Consider the following 25665-nt stretch of genomic DNA (forward strand, 5'->3'; position numbering starts at 1 on the left):
GGTACTGAGTAGAGTCCCCTGTGCTCTACAGCAGGTCCTTATTAGTTATCTATTTTATATATAGTAGTGTGTATATGTCAATCCCAATCTCCCAATGTATCCCTCCCCTCCCTTGCCCCCCGCCATAACCATAAGTTTGTTTTCTACACCTGTGACTCTATTTCTGTTTTGTAAATAAGGTCAATCATATCTTCAGTCAGAAGAATTTGGTTTCTAGTAAGCCGAGAAGCGAAGGAACGACCTGCATATAGAGCAAGGAAGTGGCGGGGTGGGGGTGGGGGTTAGGCGAGCTGGGAATCCCACCTGGGATTGTAGGACCAGGCATCCAAGGGACCGGTGTCTCTTCAGTCTGCTCCTCTGAGGTGCCTCCACAGAAGGGCAACCTCTAGAGCAAACCTGGATCCCAGCCTGGATGCAGATGTCATGCTAGTCGCTTCTGCTTTGGCCATGGCAGTTGCTTGGGGGGTGGTGTGGTGTGCAGGGGGTGCGCATGTGCACATGACCACTCTCTCCTGGTTATTGTTTCAGCCACGCATGTGGGTGGAAACTAACCCCAGGCCTTGTGCTTCCTCCTCTCCCTCACTCCTTCGGGCCAACCTGCTGGTGGATGTTTATTCCACTCTGGGATTGCGGCAGGGGATTGAGACCTGGAAGGAAAACAATGCCTGGGCTTCTTTATGGTGATCTCGAGAGCCAGCCATTCTCAGATTAAACTGGCTTCACCGTTCAGGCCAGACATGAAACCGAATGACAGAGGCGACTGCCAGGAGAGGGAGTTGAGGGTCGCATCGTAGCCTCAACCCGAGGTCTCAAGGGCTCTTACGGGAGAAGGAAAGTGGATCTGCTCTCTTGGTAAAATGTTTCTCGGGTTCTGCTGTTAGCGTCACACTGGTAGTAAAGAGCTGGGGAACTCTCTGGAAGCATCTGTCGGGTTAATGTCAGGTTAATGACAGGAGCATCCACTGTGGTAGTTCCCGTGGAATCAACAGACCTCACCACGCTCAGCTGTAAGTTCAAAGTTCCATCCTATGACTGAGGTGCCTCAGGCTGGCTTGGCCATCAGGACAGCTTCTCAGGCACTTGGTCTCCCTCTCCACGCTGTTTCCCTCCCCAAATGGATGCCACTCCCCTCACGGAGCTCCCACAAAGAGGGAGCCCGGGGAGCATACCATGGTCCACCCTCCCCAGGCCCACAGGTGCTCTGCCAGGAGCCCCAGTTCGCGGCAAGGATGGCTCAGGTCCCCATCCTCGCTGCTCTCATCAACCTTGTGGGAGTGATGTTGAGAAAGCACCTGTGTCATTCCAGCACCTCTTCCGCTAAGAAGCCTCTGGGTCTTCTTTGGCCCCGAGACCAAGGTGGGGGGTGGGCGATGGTATGTTCTGAGATTGTTCTGCAAGGTTCTCAAAGGGAGGAAATCTGAGTTGACCATTGTAGGTGGTGAGCCGATTAGAAGCGCGAGGCCATGCTCGGTAGACGGGGCCCCAAGGAACCTGATGGAGTATCACACAGGCGTCAGGATAGTGGCCAGGGGACCAGTGACAATTCTGTGAAAAGGCTCTGGGGAGTGTGATGGGAAAAAGCAAAGATAATTTGAGTTTATTAGTGGAAATACAAATGTTTTTGTTTTGTTTTGTTTTGTTTTTTGTGGTACGCGTGCCTCTCACTGTTGTGGCCTCTCCCATTGCGGAGCACAGGCTCCGGACGCGCAGGCTCAGCGGCCATGTCTCACGGGACCAGCCGCTCCGTGGCATCTGGGATTTTCCCGGACCGGGGCACGAACCCGTGTCCCCTGCATCGGCAGGCAGTCTCTCAACCACTGCGCCACCAGGGAAGCCCGATACAGATGTTTTTAAATGATGGCATTGGACAGGAGTGGGCATACCGATGAAATCTAAAAGTACTTATGGAGGGAATTCCCTGGCAGTCCAGTGGTTAGGACTCAGCACTTTCACTTCAGTGGCCTGCTTCAATCCCTGGTCACAGAACTAAGATCTTCCAAGCCACTGCGCAGCCAAAAAAAGAAAAGTACTTATGGAGACCTGAAATAACCCAAGACTAAGACGCCACTAGGAAGGGTTATGCTTCGCAGATACTAAGGAAAAATCGGAATTAACTTTCTCTTTTCTTGGAGAGAAACTCTACAAGATGGTGGAACTGTTACAGATCTTAAATTTAATTAGTGGCTGGGTAGAGGCAGGAAAGAGGTGTGTGGAATCCCCCTAGATGTGCTCCCCAAATCTGCCTCTAGAGGTGTCTTCACTCCCCCGTTTCTGAGCCTGAGGAGGGAATTAAGTGGGAACCACCTTTCTCTACCTCCCGGGAAGGATTTTGAATCTCCAGGCTCCCTTTTCTGGCTGAGGGCTGGACAGAATGGTAGCACTCGCTCAGGAAGTCCTCCTGCGCCTTCCAGGCTTACCTTCCGCATCCAGGATGCACGGAGCAGCAGGGTTTCGCCGAGGGTCTGGCAGAAGCCTTTTTAGAGGAAAGAGCACCACCGACTGTACCAAGAAGCTGGGGAGATCAGAGACTTCAGGTCTGAGTCTTCAGGCTGTTTCAGAAGGAGCCAGTTTTCAGCCCTGGCTCAGAATCTGGACCGGTGGTGTTTGTAGCAAGGACTCAAGAATTCAGAGCCAGGCAGCCTGGCAGCCAGTGGTGGTGGCGGCAAGGCTGCGGCAGTGTTTTGATTTCACTTTGTGTGTGTGTGTGTGCGTGCGTGTGCGTGCGTGTGTGTGTGTGTGTGTGTGTGTGTGTCTTCTCTCCTGTTTACCATTTGCTTTAGGTCTTTCGTACCAAACAGCCGCAGTTCCGGAGTCCTGCCCATTAAACACAGAGGAATAATTATGAGATCTACCAAATTATATAAAATGAAGGAACAAATTATTTCATCTGTGGGTTCCTAACTGAAAAGGGCAATCTTGCCTGTTCTTCATCCTGTCACCCTTAGAGCGGTAAAACACTGTGGACCCATGTGCCGGACTCCGGTACCCCCAGGGAGTACAGATCCCCGCATTCCGTCTGGCTGTGAGAGATACCTAAACATTTCCTGTCCCACTCACTCCCCTTCCCCTGGGGTCCACCTCCACAAGACTATTATTAGAGCCTTAGGGCGGATTAGCACACCAGGACATTTATGGGTATACACAATTTATACCCGCTGAATCCTAGTGTTTCTGCCATTAAAGGGTTTCGTGTCTTGGGCTGGCCTAACCTGAAGCTGACCCCAGACATTTGTGAGTGGCCTCCCTCAAATGTGACGCAGTGAGCCTCACGCCCACCCTCCAGGGTCAGCCGGCTCCGTCCACGAACTGAGCCCTCTGAAGGGCATGGCTCTCGGCTCTGCCCTGGAGGAGATCACCGTGTGCTGGAGGATCCAGCAATTTCCACACAGCATGAGAAACGGGGTGGTGGTACGGGCCAGTGGGGGAGCACTTCGGAGCACGCTGGACCCCATCTGGCTTCAGGGGGCGCCTTCTGGGGGCAGGTGCTGGAAGAGGCAGCTCAGCAGTCCTCGGCCAGAGAATGGAAGGCTTTCCCCCAACTCAGGGGGTTAGGGCTTCATCCTCTCCCTTCAGAAGGGGCATCTCGCTGCACTGGGGGGACTGAATCAGATGGAGTCATTCTGTGGGCTGGGAGGACGACTTGGGGGAGATGAGTGTAGCCTGAACAAGGCCTGGGGGGCGGCTGGTTTTCGCGCACATTCTGTGAGTCAGGCGCCCTGCTCACCACTCTTCCATGTCACCTCGCTTAGTCTCACGGCATCCCTGGGGTGTAAGTACTTGTCTCCCATCTGATGGATGGGAAAACCAGGGCTCCAAGTACAGTGACCTGCCCAAGGTCACACAGTCAGTACGTTACAAGCTGGGGCTGTATCCCGGTTTTCTGACTACAGATTTAGACCTTACTAGAGCTTGAACAAGCAGGAGGTCAGGATGGATTGGATACAGAGCATGAAGGAGAGAGAAGCACCAAGAGTGGGTTTCCAGCATGGGCAGCGGGTGCTTCTCGTGCAGGAACTGCAGGACAAGGGGGGAAGATGATGAGTTTCGTGGATGGTACCCGGGGGACCCCAAAGCTCTGGAGCTAATGTCTCCTGGGGTTGGTGGCACCAGCTGATAGCAACTCTCGGTGGGCTGTTCGGGTGCAGAAGGAGAGGAACAGCTGTCACTCTGTTCTCTGCCATGCCATTTGATCCCTGGCACCCTGCTGGGCAGCCAGTCCCTTCCTGCCCCACCCTGGCCCCCACAGCAAACACTAACTCTGAGCCCAAATTAACACACTCTTCTCCCTCCCCTTCACCTCCTCCTGCTCTCGTGAAAGTCTCAGCCAGACTCAGTTTCTTTTCCTGGTCCGCTGTAACACTTAGGCAAACTTCAAGACCAAATAAAGATACAAAGGTGGATCCTACGGCAAGCTCACAAAACAAGGACCATCCTGCATGTCCCTCCATCAGTGGGCCACAGTGGCCATGACTGTCCCTCGCCCAGTGGACGCCACTGCTCCCAAGTTTCACGTGCTGTGGTTTGCACCCTGTGGGAGTTCCAGCTAATGCGCATCTTGCCAGCTTTCGTGCCAAACTCCCGGACTGTCCTGCCAGAGACACCATCTGCACCAAACCAAAGGTCCGGTAACCTTCCTTTCCTCTTCTCAGGTGCCTGGCAGGCTGACGACAACGTGGTCAGTCGTCGGAACACGCAGCGCAGACGCCCATCTTCTGGCAGCCTGGAGGACCCCGAGAACAGGCTCTGCGTGTGGGATCCTTTGGCCATCTGAGAGCCTTAGCCCCTGTACCAGGGCTCTCCTCCCGTTCTCACATCCCATCCTGGCCTCATGGCACCACTGACCTCCTGGGCATCCTCAGCAAGACACACGGAGACTTTTTAGACCCACGTGAAAGCTGGATGCTGAGGGCACCTGACCCTTCTCCCAGACTCATCTTCTTCCGCAACCGTGATCCTTCCCCTCTCAGAAGGGACTGGAAACCTCTTTTCTCCTTGTGGGATAAAGCCACTCGAACTGCAGCTCATGAGACCCTTTGCAGAGAGTCTCTGGAATGTTTCCACTGTATCTTGATCTTCAGGTGGAGCTGTGGTCTACAGACTGGTTATTTCTTGTGCATCTTTTTTTTTTTTTTTCTCCTTAGGAGTTAGACCAAGAAGACTCAAGAGTTTGGGTGACTTCATTACAAACACCCATCTAGCATTTTCTAGTCTCTGGGACATCATAACCAATCTGAAACCTGCAGTTTGGGGTGGCGTTGGGGGATGACTCCTGTGAGAAGGGAAAGCCATATTGCACTGTAAGTGGGGTTTCCCTCAAAATGCATTAGGAGCTCCTCTCTCAAGGACAAGAAGCAGTGGCAACCACCAGAAGGTTGGTTGGGAAAACAGTTCTTGCTTCTGGTAGCAGAGGCTATGCCTCGTGTGTCTGCTTAGGAAGGAGGCCTTGAATCTGAGAACCCCTCAGTTACATGATGACCTACCGGGGAGTTCTTTATGATCAGGTGCACTCAGGAAGGCCTGGGGCTCCATCCTAAGGTGACACTGCAAAGGCATTTTTGACCCCCTCGATGTACCAGGCACTTGTTAGGGACTGTCGTATATTATCACGTTTCATCACTACCGCCCTGTCAGGTGGCATTCTTACCCCTGCTGCCCCCGTCTCCACCCCGCTTTTCTGAAAGAGTTGAAGAAAGAAGCTGAGAGAGGGGTGGACCGGTGGTTCTCATTTGGTGCCCAGGAACCCCAAAGGAGGTTGGGGGAAGGGCTGAGCTGGGGTCAGTGGTGGTCTGGGAGGCTCCCCACCCCACCGGTTTTCCTCCCCTGTCCTCCAGATCAGCTGAGCCTGATGGGGGGAGCCGGAGGTACTGCCTTCCATAGGCTCATCAGAGATTTAGAGATATTGTTCAAATCACATGTGCACCCCACCTCACTCTGGTGTAGGGCATATAAATAACAGCCTGAAACAGCAAGACCGTAAGCTGTTGGCTGTTCGTCCCTCAACACTAGTGTTATTAATGGATTCCTCATAGCTCTCTGATAGATGCATTGTCTGCTGGCTTTTGGAAGAGGTGGTTATTTAGTGGAGCATGAGATTGAGAAGCAAAGTGGGATCCAACAGTTTGTGAGGCTGAGATATGACAGAGCCCTAGGCTATGCCCACCATGATGGCCTGAATTAGTAGTTGGAATTGTTGCCCTAGAAGAGCTTTTCAGGGTCCTTCCCAAGGCCTCAAGGAGAGCCCAGTGCTGGGGAATGTTTTGCACCTCCTGTGTGGCTGCTTTGCGCCACCAGGTGCCTGGTGACCCTCACTGCCTGGTAGTTGTGGTTCACAGCCTGCCCTGGGGGTGGGCAGGGGGAGGCCTGTGGTCTTGACAGACACTACATGAGCCAAGCCTGAATCTCAGCTTCTGCCTTGAGTTCCCGTGTCCACCCGCTCTGAAATCCTGCAGTGGGCTCTGCTGTTTCAGGCCCCATTTAATGTCCTTCCTTTCCCCGAAACATTCTTACAGCCCCTTTCATATTGAAGATTCGAGCAATAACCACACTTCCTGATCTCCTTGAAGTCTGAGTCCCAGAAGCACTAGAGAAGGGGGCGCTCCCTTAGCCTGGGGTGGTGGCATACAGATCCACCTCGTCTCCCGGCAGGTAGTATTCAGAGTGTGGTGTTACCTGAGATGAAGGAGATGCAGGTAAACAGTTGCCACAGTGGCCAGGAACCGTAAGAGGAAGCCATTGCCTTCACCCTTTCTGGAGGGTCTGTCTTCTCCCAGGAAGAGGCTCAGAGAGATTCCTCAAGGCCTTGGTTCCATAACCAAGACATACCCGGGTGAGAAGTGGCCCTTCACTCCTGTTTCTCAGACAGTTCCTGCTCTCTCCCCCATCCCCTCACCTCTTTGCCCTCATTTAGCTCTTTGGCGAGCAGAAATATCCCATCCAAAAGGGCTGGGATCAGGGAACAGGGCACAGAGCCTGGTCGGGGAACAGGACAGCCGCCCCAGTCATCATCTGGAGATGGTCATGTTGTTAGCAGTTGACCCACAGAGAATATGACGGGGCCTGGTTTCTCACACAAGGACACAGACTAACCGGAGGCCTGGGGCTCCTTCCTGCCACACTCAGGTCGGAGCTCACCTATGAGCTCACTTCCGGGTGGTGTGGTGATCCCAGCCTTCTCACAGAGCCCTTTTTCCTTCTCCTCCCCAGTCCCATCCCACCAGAGGCCATGCCCACGCTGGGGCATCTCCTGGGCACGGATCCACACACGTTAAGCCATCTCACCTGGGGAGAGTTTGTGTCCTGTTCACCTGACCTTGGCATGCTGCTTGCTCACTGTGCTTTAGGATCTGCACACCTAGTGTGTGTAAGTATGTGTGTACTGTTGTGCCATCTGTGTACCCCTCACTCCCTGGAGTACACTCATGGGCACACTACAGTGGGGACGTCAAGGATGCAATATTTATGGACTGCTGCATGATTCTTAAAAATGAATAAAACTGTTCACAAGGGAGGGAGAGCTATTAATTGCGCAGTTGGCTTATTTGTGAAAGTTGCTGTCCGACTTTCTCCAGCACGCTTTTAATACTTTGACTCAATAACAACTCACACTGCAGAAATATAGAAGATCATGAGAGATTACTACAAGAAACTCTATGCCAAGAAAATGGACAACCTGGAAGAAATGGACAAATTCTTAGAAATGCACAACCTGCCAAGACTGAATCAGGAAGAAATAGAAAATATGAATAGACCAATCACAAGCACTGAAATGGAAACTGTGATTAAAAATCTTCCAACAAACAGAAGCCCAGGACCAGATGGCTTCACAGGCGAATTCTATCAGACATTTAGAGAAGAGCTAACACATATCCTTCTCAAACTCTTCCAAAATATAGCAGAGGGAGAAGCACTCCCAAACTCATTCTACGAGGCCACCATCACCTTGATACCAAAACCAGGCAAGGATGTCACAAAGAAAGAAAACTACAGGCCAATATCACTGATGAACATAGATGCAAAAATCCTCAACAAAATACTAGCAAACAGAATCCAACAGCACATTAAAAGGATCATACACCATGCTCAAGTGGGGTTTATGCCAGGAATGCAAGGATTCTTCAATATACGCAAATCAATCAATGTGATACACCATATTAACAAATTGAAGGAGAAAAACCATGTGATCATCTCAATAGATGCAGAGAAAGCTTTCGACAAAATTCAACACCCATTTATGATAAAAACCCTGCAGAAAGTAGGCATAGAGGGAACTTTCCTCAAAATAATAAAGGCCATAAATGACAAACCCACAGCCAACATTGTCCTCAATGGTGAAAAACTGAAACCATTTCCACTAAGATCAGGAACAAGACAAGGTGGCCCACTCTCACCACTCTTATTCAACTTAGTTTTGGAAGTTTTAGAAACAGCAATCAGAGAAGAAAAGGAAATAAAAGGAATCCAAATTGGAAAAGAAGAAGTAAAGCTGTCACTGTTTGCAGATGACATGATACTATACATAGAGAATCCTAAAGATGCTACCAGAAAACTACTAGAGCTAATCAATGAATTTGGAAAAGTAGCAGGATACAAAATTAATGCACAGAAATCTCTGGCATTCCTGTACACTAATGATGAAGAATCTGAAAGTGAAATCAAGAAAACACCCCCATTTACCATTGCAACAAAAAGAATAAAATACCTAGGAATAAACCTACCTAAGGAGACAAAAGACCTGTATGCAGAAAATTATAAGACACTGATGAAAGAAATTAAAGATGATACAAATAGATGGAGAGATATACCATGCTCCTGGATTGGAAGAATCGATATTGTGAAAATGACTCTACTACCCAAAGCAATCTACAGGTTCAATGCAATCCCTATCAAACTACCACTGGCATTTTTCACAGAACTAGAACAAAAAAATTCAAACTTTGTTTGGAAAAACAAAAGACTCCGAATAGCCAAAGCAATCTTGAGAACGAAAAACGGAGCTGGAGGAATCAGGCTCCCTGACTTCAGACTACACTACAAAGCTATAGTAAGCAAGACAGTGTTTTACTGGCACAAAAACAGAAAGATAGATCAATGGAACAGGATAGAAAGCCCAGAGATAAACCCACACCCATATGGTCAACTTATCTTTGATCAAGGAGGCAGGAATGTACAGTGGAGAAAGGACAGCCTCTTCAATAAGTGGTGCTGGGAAAACTGGACAGGGACATGTAAAAGTATGAGATTAGATCATTCCCTGACACCATACACAAAAATAAGCTCAAAATGGATTAAAGACCTAAATGTAAGGCCAGAAGCTATCAAACTCTTAGAGGAAAACATAGGCAGAACACTCTATGACATAAATCACAGCAAGATCCTTTTGGACCCACCTCCTAGAGAAATGGAAATAAAAACAAAGATAAACAAATGGGACCTAATGAAACTTCAAAGCTTTTGCACAGCAAAGGAAACCATAAACAAGACCAAAAGACAACCCTCAGAATGGGAGAAAATATTTGCAAATGAAGCAACTGACAAAGGATTAATCTCCAAAATTTAAAAACAGCTCATGCAGCTCAATAGCAAAAAAACAAACAACCCAATCCAAAAATGGGCAGAAGACTTAAATAGGCATTTCTCCAAAGAAGATATACAGACTGCCAACAAACACATGAAAGAATGCTCAGCATCATTAATCATTAGAGAAATGCAAATCAAAACTACAATGAGATATCATCTCACACCAGTCAGAATGGCCATCATCAAGAAATCTAGAAACAATAAATGCTGGAGAGGGTGTGGAGAAAAGGGAACACTCTTGCACTGCTGGTGGGAATGTGAATTGGTACAGCCACTATGGAGAACAGTATGGAGGTTCCTTAAAAGACTAAAACTCGAACTACCATATGACCCAGCAATCCCACTACTAGGCATATACCCTGAGAAAACCATAATTCAAAAAGAGGCATGTACCAAAATGTTCATTGCAGCTCTATTCACAATAGCCCGGAGATGGAAGCAACCTAAGTGTCCATCATCGGATGAATGGATAAAGAAGATGTGGCACATATATACAATGGAATATTACTCAGCCATAAAAAGAAACGAAACTGAGCTATTTGTAATGAGGTGGATAGACCTAGAGTCTGTCATACACCGTGAAGTAAGTCAGAAAGAGAAAGACAAATACCGTATGCTAACACATATATATGGAATTTTAAAAAATGTCATGAATAACCTAGGGGTAAAACAGGAATAAAGACACAGACCTACTTGAGAATGGACTTGAGGATATGGGGAGGGGGAAGGGTAAGTTGTGACAAAGCGAAAGAGAGGCATGGACATATATACACTACCAAACGTAAGGTAGATAGATAGTGGGAAGCAGCCGCAGAGCACAGGGAGATCAGCTCGGTGCTTTGTGACCGCCTGGAGGGGTGGGATGGGGAGGGTGGGAGGGAGGGAGATGCCTGAGGGAAGGGATGTGGGAACAGATGTATATGTATGACTGATTCACTTTGTTATAAAGCAGAAACTAATAAAAAAATAAAAATAAAATAAAAATAAAAACAATAAATACTTGGGAAGAAAAAAAAAAAAACTTTGACTCAAGACAAGCTGGACATGGAGGAGTGAGAGAGGGCAAGGGGTAGAGGGAAAGACATGTTTCTGGGTGGGAGCTGGTGTACCATCCCCCGGGCACAGCTCCTGCCCAGAGGCCTGATAAGGAGCCCTCACCTCCACCCACCCCCTTCAACCAGAGAACTTCCAACTGCAGCTCCTCAGTAATTGAAGAGCAGGAAAGCTGGTGACTGGAGGGAGGCTGGGGGAGGGGAGGAGGAAGGACCACAGTCCACCGTTAGTCCGTCACTTAAAGGCTGGTGAAATTAATGGGGCAAATGACCCCAGTCAAAGAATTTGGCAAGTCCACGGCTTTCCTGGGTTTCACCCAGCGGCTCTGTTTCCTCGGCTATCTGGAAAGGAGGGAGAGCACTTCCGAAGAAGCCTCTGGAATGTCAGCTTCTGGGAATCTTGCTGAGGACGGGGCGGGGAGGGAGCGCTTACCGGGAAACACTGGATTACCCTAGCCGCCTTGGGGTGCCTGCGACCGGGGCTGCGGTTTCTGCGGACCTGAGTGGCAGGTGGCATCGGAGAGTCAGACCTGCTTGCGGGCACCAAGACGACACTCGGTCGGGAGACCGGGACAGGCCGCAGAAACGTGAGGAAGGGCCACTCGCAGCCCAGAGGAGAGGAAATGAAAGCCCCAAGCATGCACCCAGCTCTGGCCGCCGCGCCACGGGCTGTGTCCCAGGAGCCGTCGCCACCTCTGAGCAGCCCAGATGGGAAGGGGGTGGGGCGGAGGACGGTTCCCGCGGCGAACTGCTCGCCAAGGGCCCCGGGGCCTCTGCGGGAGCGCCGAGCCGCGCGCCTCTCCGAGCCCTGCGCGGGGCCCTCGGGCGGGAATGCGCGGAGCCGGGACGCGGTGGCGGGTAGGGGGCTGGGTCGCGCGCGGGAGAGGGCGGCAGGAGGGAGTTGGAAGAGAGTTACCGCGTGAGAGAGCCGTTAAGAGCCCGCGGTCTCTTTGGAGATGCCCTGGCCAATGGCAGAAGCGGAAGCTGTTTATATGGGCGGGGCGTCGCCACGGCAGCAGGAGACGCCTTGCGAGCGGCTACTGAGTGCCGGTCCCCAGCCGCTGGCTTTCAGAGAGGCGCCGTCGGGCGTGAGTGGCGACGAGGATTGCTGGCTGGGCCCTGGAGCTGGGAGCAGAGAGCCGCGGTGAGGGTGGGCGGTGGGAGGAATTTCTTTGAGAAGCTTCCTTTGGCCCGGACTGCGCTCTGAGCCAGGTAAGGGACGGGGAGGGCTGCAGGCCGTGGGAAGGGAGGGCGTCAGTACCAGCCCGCTCTCCCATCCGTCCCCGACGGAAGTGGTGGGCCCGGGGACTGACATCAGAGGCGTTTGGGGGACACTCACTTCCCGCCCCCTTATAACTCTCTGTATTGTTTCCTTCCTTCCCCTTGAGCCCCATCCTAATATCCCTTTTCAAAGATCAGACGACCTCCCCCGCCCCCCGACCCGTCGTACTGCCCTCCTGGACTCTCTCGCCCCATTTCCATTGGTTGTGGACGGAGAGAGGGGGGTTAATTCCCCGCTTTGAGGGAGAAAGGGGTGGCCTCGCATGCCCCTACACTATTCCCTCGTTGGGCTAATTAAGTCTCCTCTAAAAGATCCAAGAGTAAAAGAGCGAGGCGAACCCCGTGTGTGTCGGACTCCCGGGCACACCTTCTGTTTCCCAGACGTCGGCAGTAAAAGATCCTCCCCAGCTGCAGGAAGGATTTTAGTAAGAGCCTCCCCCCTCGCCCACACTCTCCCCTCGGGGGTGGGGAAAGAGGGCTCAGTTCCCGCTCTGGTCCCCACAGGCACCACATTCCGTTTGGAGGAGGCTACCCCCGGATCGCGGGATGGAAGCCCGCTTCCGGGAGGCTGCGTAACTGAAGCCGCGGGAGTCAGCGGGCCGGAGAGCTCGGCGGCCACCCTCGGCTCGGCTCGTGGATGTTGACAGCCCCCTCGGAGAGTCGCCGCAGATATGGCGGAGAGCTGGCTACACGTCTCGGGAGCAGGGGCAGCGGAGGAGGCCGGACCGGAAGGCGGCCTGGAGGAGTCCAACGCCCTGAATGACAGCCTGACCAGCCTGCAGTGGCTGCAGGAATTCTCCATTCTCAACGCCGAGCTCCCCGCCCTGCCTTCGGGGGACACCGACCCCCACGGCTCCCACGAGCTGGCAGGCTCGGCCGAGCCGGGGTCTCCCCTGGCGGCGGACCCCGCCTGCCTGGGGCAGCCGCACACACCCGGCAAGCCCACGTCCTCCTGCACGCCGCGGAGCGCCCCCTCGGGGCTGCAGGCCTCGCCTCCCGACGACGTGGACTACGCCACCAACCCGCACGTGAAGCCGCCCTACTCGTATGCCACGCTCATCTGCATGGCCATGCAGGCCAGCAAGGCCACCAAGATCACCCTGTCGGCCATCTACAAGTGGATCACGGACAACTTCTGTTACTTCCGCCACGCTGATCCCACCTGGCAGGTAGGGAGGCACTCCCTCCCTCCCTCCCCATGCCCTCGCGGACTGGACTCACATCCCAGATCCGCAGGCCAAGTAGGCGCGGTACGGCCAGGGCCCCGAGAGAGGAAGGCCGTCCAGGAAGGACCTCAAGGGAGCCCAGTGCTTGGACTGCTGCCCCTTTGACTTCAGAGATGGAGGAGGGAGGATGTTCAGAGGGCTGCAGGGGTGCCGACATAGAGGTTCAAGTGGAAAGAACTTGTGACTCGTCCGGCAGGCTCAGCCCAAAGACCAGGGCTGAACTATGCGTGGACACAGCCCCCCAGGGTAGGTTGATGGACTGAGGGACACATTTTTGTCCCAAGTCCTGGAATTCCTTGACACTACCCTCCTCAAGGTCAGTTTGTCAGGGCCTGACTGGAGGCAGAGCATCGTTCCTGCCAGGCTCTGCATCCCGCCTGCTTTCAGTTGGCTGCAGGGGCTCTGGGAGGGGAGAGGGGCGTGCTGCGGGGTGTGAAGGCCATCTGTGTCCCAGTGGAAGGGCTACGGGGCCTTCCGAAAGCTGCTGTGCCAGCCCCCACCCCAAGCCCTCCCTAGTTTCCTGCCTACACTCCTCCCCCTCTTCTCATCAACCTCCCTGGGGGGACAATTACCTCAGCCACGTGCTTTCCACAGGGGCTCTTTCCTCCCACACTGGCTTCATGTTCCAAGTCTCCGGAACCTGGCACAGAGCAGCCAAGGGGCCCAGACCACCATGTAAACCTCCCAGTCTTGCCAGGGGGCACTACTCACCTGCCAGCCCCACCCACCAGGCCCCAGACCCCTGTGCCCCAGCGTGGTTTGGACTGTGCACCCAGGCGTGAACAAGGCAGGATGGTGATTCAGGCTGGGCCCTCAAGGCCCTGAGCCTCTTCGACCATCAGGATCAGGGGCTACGTGGGGACAGAGACCCTGAGGATGCACAGATCCTTCCCTGTGGCACAGGTCACAGGATCAGAGTTCCTGTGATCACAGCTAGTCCACGATTGCTTGGGCCCTGACCCTGGGGCAGGTACCATTTGTAACCTTGGTGAGAAAGCAGAGACCCTCCACTACCCCCCACCCTACCCCAAGCCTGAGAGGCCCCAGGAATGAGCGCTATGCTCTTGGCTGGGTAATAATCAACTGAGGCCTCAGAGCCTGGGGTGGGAGGAGGGGGACATGGTGGGTGAGGGCCCAGGCCAGCAGTCGGCTCTAGAAGCAAGGAAAGTCATCACATCCTCCTACACTTCATCCCCCCCCCCACAGACACACACCCTCACACCCACTCACTCATTTCACAAACAGAGAAGGCCAGCCAGGCCCAGGCAGAGGGAGATGGCCGTCTAGGACCTGGGGGAGCCAAGGCCTTTGACCAGAGGCCACAAGCAGCGGGGTAAGGGAGGGAGGGCAGGACAGGCTGGCACTGAGAGCCACCCTTCGGCTCAGGGCTCGGATGACTGAGCAGGCAGATATCCTGGCCAAAGGGAACAAAAGCCCCCGACAGCACTCCCAGCTCCTGGTGCCCCGTGGCTGGTGTCCCAGAGCCTCCCGCTCGGAGCAGCGCCTCTGTCTCCCCTGCCCCCATCGGAGAGAAGGTGGTGGTGGGACTGGCAGTGGCGCTAGGAGCCCCCCATCACTGACCCCACCCACTCTCCCAGCTGTCTTCCTTCTCTCCTACCTCCCTGTGTCCAGAACTCCATCCGCCACAACCTGTCCCTGAAGAAGGGCTTCATCAAGATGCCTCGGGAGAAGGACGAGCCAGGCAAGGGGGGCTTCTGGTGCATCGACCCCCAGTACGCCGAGCGGCTGCTGAGTGGGGCCTTGAAGAAGCGGCGGCTGCCCCCAGTCCACATCCACCCGGCCTTTGCCCGCCAGGCCGCGCCAGAGCCCAGCGCCGCCCCATGGGCCGGGCCACTGACCGTGAGCACCGAGGCCCAGCAGCTGCTGCGGGAGTTCGAGGAGGCCACTGGGGAAGCGGGCTGGGGTGCTGGCGAGGGCAGGCTGGGGCGTAAGCGTCAACAGCCGCTGCCCAAGCAGGAGGCCAAGGTCCCGCGGCCCTCCAGCCCCCTGCTGCTGACCCAGGAGGAGCAGGGTGAGCTGGAACCCCTCAAGGGCAACTTTGACTGGGAGGCCATCTTGGACGCTGGCACGCTGGACGGGGAGCTGGGCACGCTGGAGACCTCGGAGCTGATCCCGCCGCTGAGCCCTGCCTCACACGGGGACGTGGACCTCACCATCCATGGCCACCACATCGACTGCCCTGTTACCTGGGGGCCTCCAGCGGAGCAGGCTACCGACAGCCTGGACTTTGATGAGACCTTCCTGGCCACATCCTTCCTGGAGCACCCCTGGGACGAGAGCACCCGTAGCTCCCTGCCCCCCGAGCCCCTCTTTGAGGCCGGGGATGCCACACTGGCCTCTGACCTGCATGACTGGGCCAGCCTGGGCGCCTTCTTGTAAGAAGCCAGGCCCTGCCCCACCTCCAGACAGCACCGAAGTCTGGGCCCAGACTGCCCCCCTCCCCGCCAGTGCAGGCCCATGGACACCCTACCGCCCAGGCAGGGGCTGGGCCAGCTCACCCCACCAGGCCACACGGCCCCCAGCCCAGGCCATCCTCAGATTCTAGTCCAGCAGGCTGAGAATTGGGGCCCAGGACCCAAATTGCTGCCTCCGCTCCCCAGCCCCCCATACACACAGTGTTTCACTGATCCACTTCTTCCCTGCCCCAGAGACACGCTAAGGGCCCTGCACTATGAGAGCTGCGGCTTGGAGGGGCCCTGGCCAAGCTGGAAACATCAGTACAGGGTCCGCCCCAGAACACCTTAGCTTCCAAGCTTCTCTCTCTCCTGCTCTCCTCCCCAGGTCTCTATCCAGAGCAAGTTCCCAGGTACAACCAATGCTGATTAGGTGACTGCAAATGAACACCCAAGAGGCCTCTCCTGGCAGTCTGTGAGGAGGAGCTAGGCGGAGGGGGGAAGAGAGAGGAGACAGAAAGGAGGCCGGGGTGCCGGGTGGAGCCAGGAGATTTTCTAAGGCCTCTGGGATCTTCTGGCTTCATCCCTAGAGGTGGGGCAGAGGGTATGTGTCCCTAATCTTTGAGCCCAACTTGAGGCTGAGAGCAGCGGGGAGATGGGGATCTGGGGGTTAGGGGCTGGGGCAGCCAAGCTGCGGAGGGAAAGGGGACAGACAGACTAATGTAGTGAGTGTAGCTAGAGCTGAGGCTTAACTGGGAGGGACGCAGTGCTTGCTAGAACCACTGGGACCAGGAATGGGGGGATGGCCCCGTGCCCTTGCTTGCACTCCTGCAGGGGAGTGTCTTGCTCCACCATAAACGCCCTGGGCTGCATCCCACATCCACTCTCCTAACCCATCGGGCAATTTAACCTTTTTCATAGAAAGTGATTTACAATAAAAACATTTTTAAAAGTAAAGTTTTAAAAAGTCTCAAAATGGACCTGCTTGCAACTTTCTCTGGGGAAAAGCATGGGCCAGTTTTGGGGAGGCCACGGCCCAAGGGGGAATGGCTGGGAGGAAGATGGGGGGCACCAAAGGCCTGCAGAGTGTCCCCTGATGCACTCCTCAGGATCTCTGGGTGCCCAGAGAGAAAGGGGCTGAGAGGCGGCCCTCGGGGGTCCCCTGCAGCCAGGGCCTCGGCACCTCTCTATGTGCAATGGGGAGACTGTACCCACAGCCCCGAGGAGCAGGCGGCAAAGGAGGCACAGCCCCCTCCCTGGCCCTGGGGACTCACTCACAAAGGCCGTTCTTGCCCAGGGCTCGGCTCACGTTCCCCACCTCGCCCAAGTTGAGGGCCTGCCCAGACTCACCTGCGGTCCTCGCCTGGGCCTGTCTCCAGCTCCTCCCTCCCTTGGTCCCTTCCTGAAGGGACAGGGTGTGAGGTCAGAGGGCCCCAGCCCCTGGGGCCCCACTTGCCACCCTGGGGTTCATTCACCCCGCCCAGGGCCTTCCCTCCAATGCAGGTTGGGGCTGAGGGAGGCCATCAGGGCAGACGGAAGACGGGGTGCCTAGACCCTACAGCTCCAGCCTGTGAGGAATCAACGTACCAGAGTTCTGATGGGGAAACTGAGGCACAGCAAATATGTGACACTCAGCAGGCACCTTTCCACCCCCTCACCCCAGCTTTGCCTGGAACCCATCTCTCCCCCGAGCCTGCACCTGGCCCCGCCAGCACGCCCTTGTGGTGCACAGCCCCTTCCCCCAGCACTCACGTGCACGTGCGCACAGACACACACACACAAACACACAAACGGGCACTGTCCTACACAATCCTGCCCAGCCTCCACGGGCCCCTTTCTCCTGAGGCCCCTTTCTTTCCTTGCACTGGAGGCTGGCTCCAGGACAACCTGGCATTCCCCCGCCAACTTGCTGCTTTCCCTTGCTAATTACTCAAAATATTTCCGAAGGGTGCGCACACTGCAGGGCCAGGCGGGTTGGGGCCTTACAGAGCTCAGGAGGCAGCCCATCCCCTTCCCACCGCTTGCTGAGGAGGCTGCCCCAACCTCCCTCTGAGACTCCCTTCACCCCCTAAGCAACGACTCCCTCCCTCTCCCCACCACCCTCCGGCCTTCCTCCCCACGCTCCCCAGCACTGGGGGAACATGGGGGCTCCAGCCTCTCCACTGGTCCCCAGGCTCAGCCTCCAGCCCCCGACAAAAGGGGTACACCCTGGATTGACAGGTGGGGCCGGTCACTGTCCCTCCTCCTCACCCTCTGCCTGGGCCCATGCTGGGGGAAGAGGGGCAAGGTCAGGGGCTGGCAGAACTGCCTGCCAGGTAAGAAAAGGCTGAAGAAGCTTCTGGCTGCCAGGAAGAATCCCCAGGAGCTCCTGAAAATCCCTATGCTTGGGACTAGCGTCTCTGGGGCTGGGACCCAAACACTGGCACTTTTAAGGGTCCATGGATGCTGCCAACGAGCAGCCAAAGGTAAGAGGGGGCTCCGAAGCAGCCACAACACAGGGCTTCACACACCCTTTCAGCAGGCAGCGTTTGGGGGTTGGCGGTGGAGGGGGCGGGAAGCGTGAGTGGATCCTGTCCCTCCTATTCATCCCTGCCCCGGCCCTTGGCTGGGTGGCTTTTTGAAAAAACGTTCAGTGACTCCGTATTTATTTAGAGATTCGATGTAATCCCAGTCAATATATATTTTGCGCCCTTAACAGTAAGTTGCAGACAGGCTGCCCCATTAGCACTAGATACTTTAGTGTGTGTTTCCTTAGAACAAGGACACGCCTCCATAATCCCAGTACCACCATCACAATCAGGAAATGAACACTGACCTGGTAATCCCATGTAACCGCAGACCCCCTTCACGTCTTGCAGATCACCCCAGTAATGCTCCTCTCCATTCCAACATCCCAATCCAGGACCCCATGTTGCACTGAGTTGTCCTTTCTCTTTTGCCCTGTGTGGCTTTGAGCCCATGACTCAAGCTCTCTGGGCAGGTTTCGCATTTCCTTTGATCTCCACTTTTGAGGTGAGAAGCCCTTCAGCCACTTCACCCTCAGGTGTGGTACAGTCCCTTCCCGAAGCAAGAAGCCAGCTTGCTGTCTCCTCACTTTCCACCTCTTCCCTATCCTCCCTCCCCCATGTATCGCCAGCCAGGAAAGGGATGAGGGGCAATGTTCAGGAACTCAGTGTTTGGGGACCCTCGCCGTCTGCCCACGGGACAGGCCACCCCCAGCTCCAGTGACGGGAAGGCCCCCGGGATGGGATTCCATGCTGGCCTGAAGCAAATGCGCCAGGCCTCCTGAAGAGCTGAGCTGAGGGCAGGAAACACTCTTCTCCCCGCCTCTGCCCCCCTCAACATACTAGGGACCCAGACTTGAAGAAGGAAGGTCATGTCCATGGTGTCCTCCCAGATCAGCACCGACACCGTCTCCTCCATGTCCGGCTCCTACATCGCCCCTGGCACGGAAGAGGACGGGGAGGCTCTCCCCTGCCCCCGGGCCGCCAGCAGGACCCCCTCAGAAGAAGGAGACGTAAGAGAGGAGCATGGGATCGCCCTCGCCGCTCTGCTCTGCTCTGTACTCGAGTCCCAAGGAGCTCAGTCCAGGGCCTGCCAGGGAGATCGGCAAAGCCCCCCAGTGCTCGGGAGGGGAGCCCTGGAAAACACGGTACCGGGTTGTTGAATCACAGACTCCCTCAGATGTGATCTTCCATGTGGCACCACTTCTGTCCTGAGGACTTGGTTTGGGTTTGCTGCCAGGCGAGCTGAGTAGGAGAGCCGGTGGCATCTGCACCTTGACTTTTGTTGCTCCTTTGCAGGTGATGCCAGCGGCGTCTCCAGACTGCAACTTTGCGGGCCTCGTCGCCACCGCTGAAGAGGAGGATGCAGAGGTAAGAGCAAGGTGGACGCTGGTGCCCCTCCCCGGTCAGAGGGACTGCCGGCGCTGGCACAGGATGCAAATAGGATGGGGGCTCTTCTGGAAGAAGCCTTCCAAGGTGGTGCACTTGGATCTGTTAGAGGCAGGGTGCAGAGCAGAGGGACTGTCCGGTTAGCAGAGGGCGCTGGTCTCAGCGTAATAGGCGTGGGGTGAGTTCCAGAGGGAAGTCTTCCAGGCCAGACCCTTGAGAGGGTGTTTGTCCTCCAATTCACTTAGTATTTACCTGGCACAGGCATCTCACATCTTCCTGGCACTGGGGGACACAAAGACCGAGTGACATGGCTTTTGCCTGCCCACACCCCCAATCCACCCATCCCACCCATCCCGGAGCTCCATCTGATGGAGGAATCAGAGTTATAACTCAGCGTGAGAAGTGCTCTGACGGAGGTGTGCCTGAAGTATATGGAATGCCCAGCTCCCAGTGGGGACTCTACAACTTTCTCTTGAGCCAGATGTTCTCAAAGGAGTATCTGGATGGGATCGGGGATCCTAAAGGGTTCCTGAAAGTTTTATGATCTCACGGTTTGCTTTTTCATTTGACAACTTTGATTTCCACCTGAGAGAAACAGTGTGAGCTAAACTATAACCAAGGCTATTCCTGACAGTCCCAGGGTCCCTCTGTAAGGTGCCTCAGACCTGGTCCCTCTGGAACGTGCCTCAGACCTGGTCCCTACGGGCCGATCCTGCCTCGCCAAGCAAAATCTGCCTCTGCTGGGCCTCCCAGCCATCTCACACAGACAGGAAATGTATGGATACCAGGAGGGTGATTAGTTCTGTCTTCTGACAATCAGTAGACTCATTTCACTGCTTTATGGACTCACAGTGCCTTCCTTCTGTCCTAGGGAAATGAGGTTCTAGAAGAAGAGGACGGATCACCCACACAAGAAGATGGTAAAAGACCTGGTCTTTTGCTCCCTTTTATTATATTTCTCTCCCGGGTATTCTCTGAAGGGTAGAGAAAGGGGCACTGGTGTGACTTGGTGGCACTGCTCAAGGGTGTGGCTTTGGGGAAAGGTTGTCTTCTTGATGGAATATCAAAGCAAGCAGGGTATCTGAGGACCTCAGCAGCCTTCCTGGCTCTTTCTGGGCCTCTGAGCCAAGGCTGCAGAAGATACATGGAGTTCTCCATCTACGTTGAGTAGATCCTGAAGCTTCTTGGGCAACTGCCATCCCCTTCCTTCCTGCTTCAGCTTCTCAGCCGAGTCTCACAGAACTGCTCTAGCAGCCCCAAAGTTCAGCTGCAGCAGGAGAACAGCTTCCTCCCCTTGGGGGAACCGACTGTTAGGCAGTAGGTTTTCCTGCTTTAGTGAAGAAAACGGCTGATGTTACAGTAGCAGAAGGATCACAGCCCTGGCGGCACAGCAAAGGTGAGGTGAAGAGACGTTAGCAGCTCAGCGTACACTAGTGTTTGTAGGCTATTGGAACGATTCTCTTTACCATCATTCAGGCCTCAAGTAGATATTTTTTTTAATTGGAAGAGTTGGTTTACAATGTTGTGTTAGTTTCTGCTGTACAGCAACGTGAATCAACTATACATATACATATATCCACTCTTTTTTTAGATTCTTTGCCCATATAGGCCATTACAGGCTACTGAGTAGAGTCCCCTGTGCTCTACAGCAGGTCCTTATTAGTTATCTATTTTATATATAGTAGTGTGTATATGTCAATCCCAATCTCCCAATTTATCCCTCCCCTCCCTTGCCCCCCGCCATAACCATAAGTTTGTTTTCTACACCTGTGACTCTATTTCTGTTTTGTAAATAAGGTCAATCATATCTTCAGTCGGAAGAATTTGGTTTCTAGTAAGCCGAGAAGCGAAGGAACGACCTACATATAGAGCAAGGAAGTGGCGGGGTGGGGGAGGGTAGGCGAGCTGGGAATCCCACCTGGGATTGTAGGACCAGGCGTCCCAGGAACCGGTGTCTCTTCCGTCTGCTCCTCTGAGGTGCCTCCACAGAAGGGCAACCTCCAGAGCAAACCTGGATCCCAGCCTGGATGCAGATGTCATGCTAGTCGCTTCTGCTTTGGCCATGGCAGTTGCTTGGGGGGTTGTGTGGTGTGCAGGGGGTGCGCATGTGCACATGACCACTCTCTCCTGGCCAAGTAGTGCCGGAGGAGGGGTGGTCGCCCAGGCTGTGCCTCTGCCGCACGCGCACGCCAACCAAGCCTGGGTTGGGCGCTACCTCTCCTCGGTTGATGTCTTCAGGGCGCAAGGCTCTGAGTTCTCCATTGTGATTGTCGTCCCCAGTAGAATATTTGCTTCTAAAAGGCACAGGGCAGTACGTGGTTTCCGCCTGACATTCCATATGTGGTTTCCACCTGACATGCTGTACACAGTAGATGTATGTTTCTTCCTCTCCCTTTCACCAAGGAAAAAAAAACCGGGTGGGGGCTTGAAAAAATAACATCTAAAATTGTCCCCTTCCCATCTTACACGACTGTAGGTTTCTGGTCAGCCCCTTAAAACATCTTCAGAATAGAAAATTAAGTCTCAAAGAAAATAAATCATAATTTTGCAAGCAATGCGATTCTTTGATTTGAGGTGCAAAATTACGGGACCAAAGAGCTTTAATTGCCATTTTATGTATTAGTCATTTCGCAGAGCCTTGTGGTCATAAACACACCTCACGTGCACCGACAGACACAGGCCTGAGCCCGGGGTCACTTCCCCCGTGGCTCTCCTAGCTCTTCCAGCCTGGCTTAGGCTCTGCTCTGGGCCCGGGTCTGCGTGACCGAATCCCACAGACCTCCCCAGGGTCTGATTTCCCTGGAACGAAGGCTGGAAAGGGGCCAGTTAAGGAAACAGAGCAGAACAGAGCGAGAACACAAACGTACCCACGCAGTTTCCTTTATTGTCCTCTCTCCCCACTTAATTATTGTCTTTTTTTTAACATATGATTTGATGTTTTTTGTCTCCATCCTTAAGATTTTTATTTTAAGGACAGCAAAGCAGAGAAAAACACAGCCAGGTCCTCTCTAACTGCCTTAACTCCGTTAGAGGCCAGAGGACATTCGCATTTCTAGGTATGGAGTGTGACAATAACAATGACTTTGACATCGCCAGCATGAAAGCACTGGACAATAAGCTGTGCTCTGCGGTCTGCTTAGCCGGTGAGTGGCAGTCTGCTGAACATGAACTTGGTGGGAGACGCTCCCCTGCTCGCACCCCTGCTCTCACCCTGGGACACCCATCTCCTGCCCTGCAGTTCCTGCAAGAAGGCATGGGCTTTGCTAAGGTGCTGGGAGCCAGTTGCTGAAAGGAAGTGAGGCAGCCTTGGGAGAGTCCTTGGGCAAAGAGCGACTCTGCTCTAAGCGAATCTATTTGGGCATGGAGAAAGGCACAAAAATACCTCCAAAGCCATCTGATTTGGCCTGACCGTGCCCCCTCCATCATGATCTTGCAGATCCCATGGCAGGGGGCCTGGTCTTGTTTCCATCAACAGGCAGTTTAAGGCAGACACGGCGTCTGTGATAAGGTCTTGGAAAGAGAGCCTGAGCCCTTGAAAAGGGAACCTGTAGCCACTCAGAGGAGAGTGTTTAGTTAGGATCAGAGAGGAATTTCAAAGCCAGCATTTTATAGACTAGCTCTGTGACCCAGTGAGCCCTGGGCTACCACCAGTTGCCTTGTGCTCCCTAGATTTGGATCCCAAAGGAACGATCAGGGGTCGAGGGTGACTCTTCTCCCTGGAGCCCTAAGTCTATAAATTCAATCAGGGCCATCAACGTGCCCCTTATTCCTTCTCATGACACTAAACTGAATCCGGGATGAGTTCTCAGGAGGAGCCCACCTGTCAGTCACACTCTGGGCACTGATGTCTCTCTGCTCCATGCTCACCAAGGGCTTCACCAACCATGGCTCTAAAGCCACGTCTTGCCTGGTGGACTAGGTCGAAATTGCCCCTCCTTGGTTCACAGCAGAGACTGCCTTCATGTTGCGTGGTCTGTAATCTCTTAAACATGCCCTGGACATGTTTAAGCTTCAGGACAGCCAGGTCCCGTCATGGGTCCATTGCTTTACTCTCTTGGCAACGTGGTTACAGGTGCTGGAGGGACACAAACTCCTGTGGTTGCCACTCTCCATCAGCTTACAGAAGACCCATGTACTCACCCCTCTGGCCCCATGCAGGCTTGTGGTGGAGGAAGCCGTAATCCCCAGAGACGCCTCCCACAGCCTTCCCAGGGGCTCTCCGGTCCCTTCCCACTTAGCGTTGACCCAGCCAGGCTTGGGCCAGAGTGGCTGAGGTCCAGGGTACACTTCACTTCCTGCCTTCCCACTCTTTACCTGGCTTCTGTCTGTCCATTTGTTTCTCATGTCTTTTTGCCAAATGTACGTCTGTCTGTCCAGTTTGTTTATTTTGAAACTCATTTAGGTTACCCAGACTTCGTGCGAAAGTTCATGTTCACCCACACCCAACCCCAAGCTTGCTGGGCGCACGCACATCCGAGGGGCCCTCGCTGAGGCTTCCGTTCCTAACTGGCAAGAGCCTGTATTTAATATGCTGAAATTTTCCAGGAAAAATAAATATTTGTGAGACTAGATTAATCCCTGTTCCACAAAAGCGGGGATGCTTCGGTGGCAAAGGTTACAGGCAGGATTTGTTTTGGTCACTAGTTGGGGAAGATGCCATCTCTGCCCTCATTCCGCCCTGAGTCTGTGGCAGCTGTGCCGGCCAGCCGCTCACTGGGCTTCAAGAGAGGAATCTAGGCTCCTGCCTCCCCGCAGTGGCTCCCCACCAACCCCCGTGTTTGGCAGAGAGAGCTCCTGGGAATTGTTTTAGCCGCCCATGCTGGTGGAAACTGACCCCAGGCCTTGTGCTTCCTCCTCTCCCTAACTCCTTCGGGCCAACCTGCTGGTGGATGTTTATTCCACTCTGGGATTGCGGCAGGAGAGCGAGGCCTGGAAGGAAAACAATGCCTGGGCTTCTTTACGGTGATCTCGGGAGCCAGCCATTCTCAGATTAAACTGGCTTCACCGTTCAGGCCAGACCTGAAACCGAATGACAGTGGCGCCTGCCGGGAGAGGGAGTTGAGGGTCGCATCGTAGCCTCACCCTGAGGTCTCAAGGGCTCTTACGAGAGAAGGAAAGTGCATCTGCTCTCTTGGTAAAATGTTTCTCGGGTTCTGCTGTTAGCGTCACACTGGTAGTAAAGAGCTGGGGAACTCTCTGGAAGAATCTGTCAGGTTAATGTCAGGTTAATGACAGGAGCATCCACTGTGGTAGGTCCCATGGAATCAACAGACCTCACCACGCTCAGCTGTAAGTTCAAAGTTCCTTCCTATGACTGAGGTGCCTCAGGCTGGCTTGGCCATCAGGACAGCTTCTCAGGCACTTGGTCTCCCTCTCCACACTGTTTCCCTCCCCACACGGATGCCACTCGCCTCACGGAGCGCCCACAAGGAGGGAGCCCGGGGAGCACCCCATGGTCCACCCTCCCCAGGCCCACAGGTGCTCTGCCAGGAGCCCCAGCTCGCGGCAAGGATGGCTCAGGTCCCCATCCTCGCTGCTCTCATCACCCTTGTGGGAGTGATGTTGAGAAAGCACCTGTGTCATTCCAGCACCTCTTCCGCTAAGAAGCCTCTGGGTCTTCTTTGGCCCCGAGACCAAGGTGGGGGGGCGATGGTATGTTCTGAGATTGTTCTGCAAGGTTCTCAAAGGGAGGAAATCTGAGTTGACCACTGTAGGTGATGAGCTGACTATAACCGCGAGGCCATGCTAGGTAGACGGGGCCCCAAGGAACCTGATGGAGTATCACACAGGCGTCAGGATAGTGGCCAGGGGACCAGTGGCAATTCTGTGAAAAGGCTCTGGGTGGTGTGATGGGAAAAAGCAAAGATAATTTGAGTTTATTAGTGGAAATACAAATGTTTTTGTTTTGTTTTGTTTTGTTTTTTGTGGTACGCGTGCCTCCCACTGTTGTGGCCTCTCCCGTTGCGGAGCACAGGCTCCGGACGCGCAGGCTCAGCGGCCATGGCTCACGGGCCCAGCCGCTCCGTGGCATTTGGGATTTTCCCGGACCAGGGCACAAACCCTTGTCCTCTGCATCGGCAGGGAGACTCTCAACCACTGCGCCATCAGGGAAGCCCGATACAGATGTTTTTAAATGATGGCATTGGACAGGAGTGGGCATACCGATGAAATCTAAAAGTACTTATGGAGGGAATTCCCTGGCAGTCCAGAGGTTAGGACTCAG

Source organism: Mesoplodon mirus (genome assembly GCF_964341445.2).
Source record: "Mesoplodon mirus genome assembly, chromosome: 18".
Lineage (NCBI taxonomy): Eukaryota > Metazoa > Chordata > Mammalia > Artiodactyla > Ziphiidae > Mesoplodon > Mesoplodon mirus.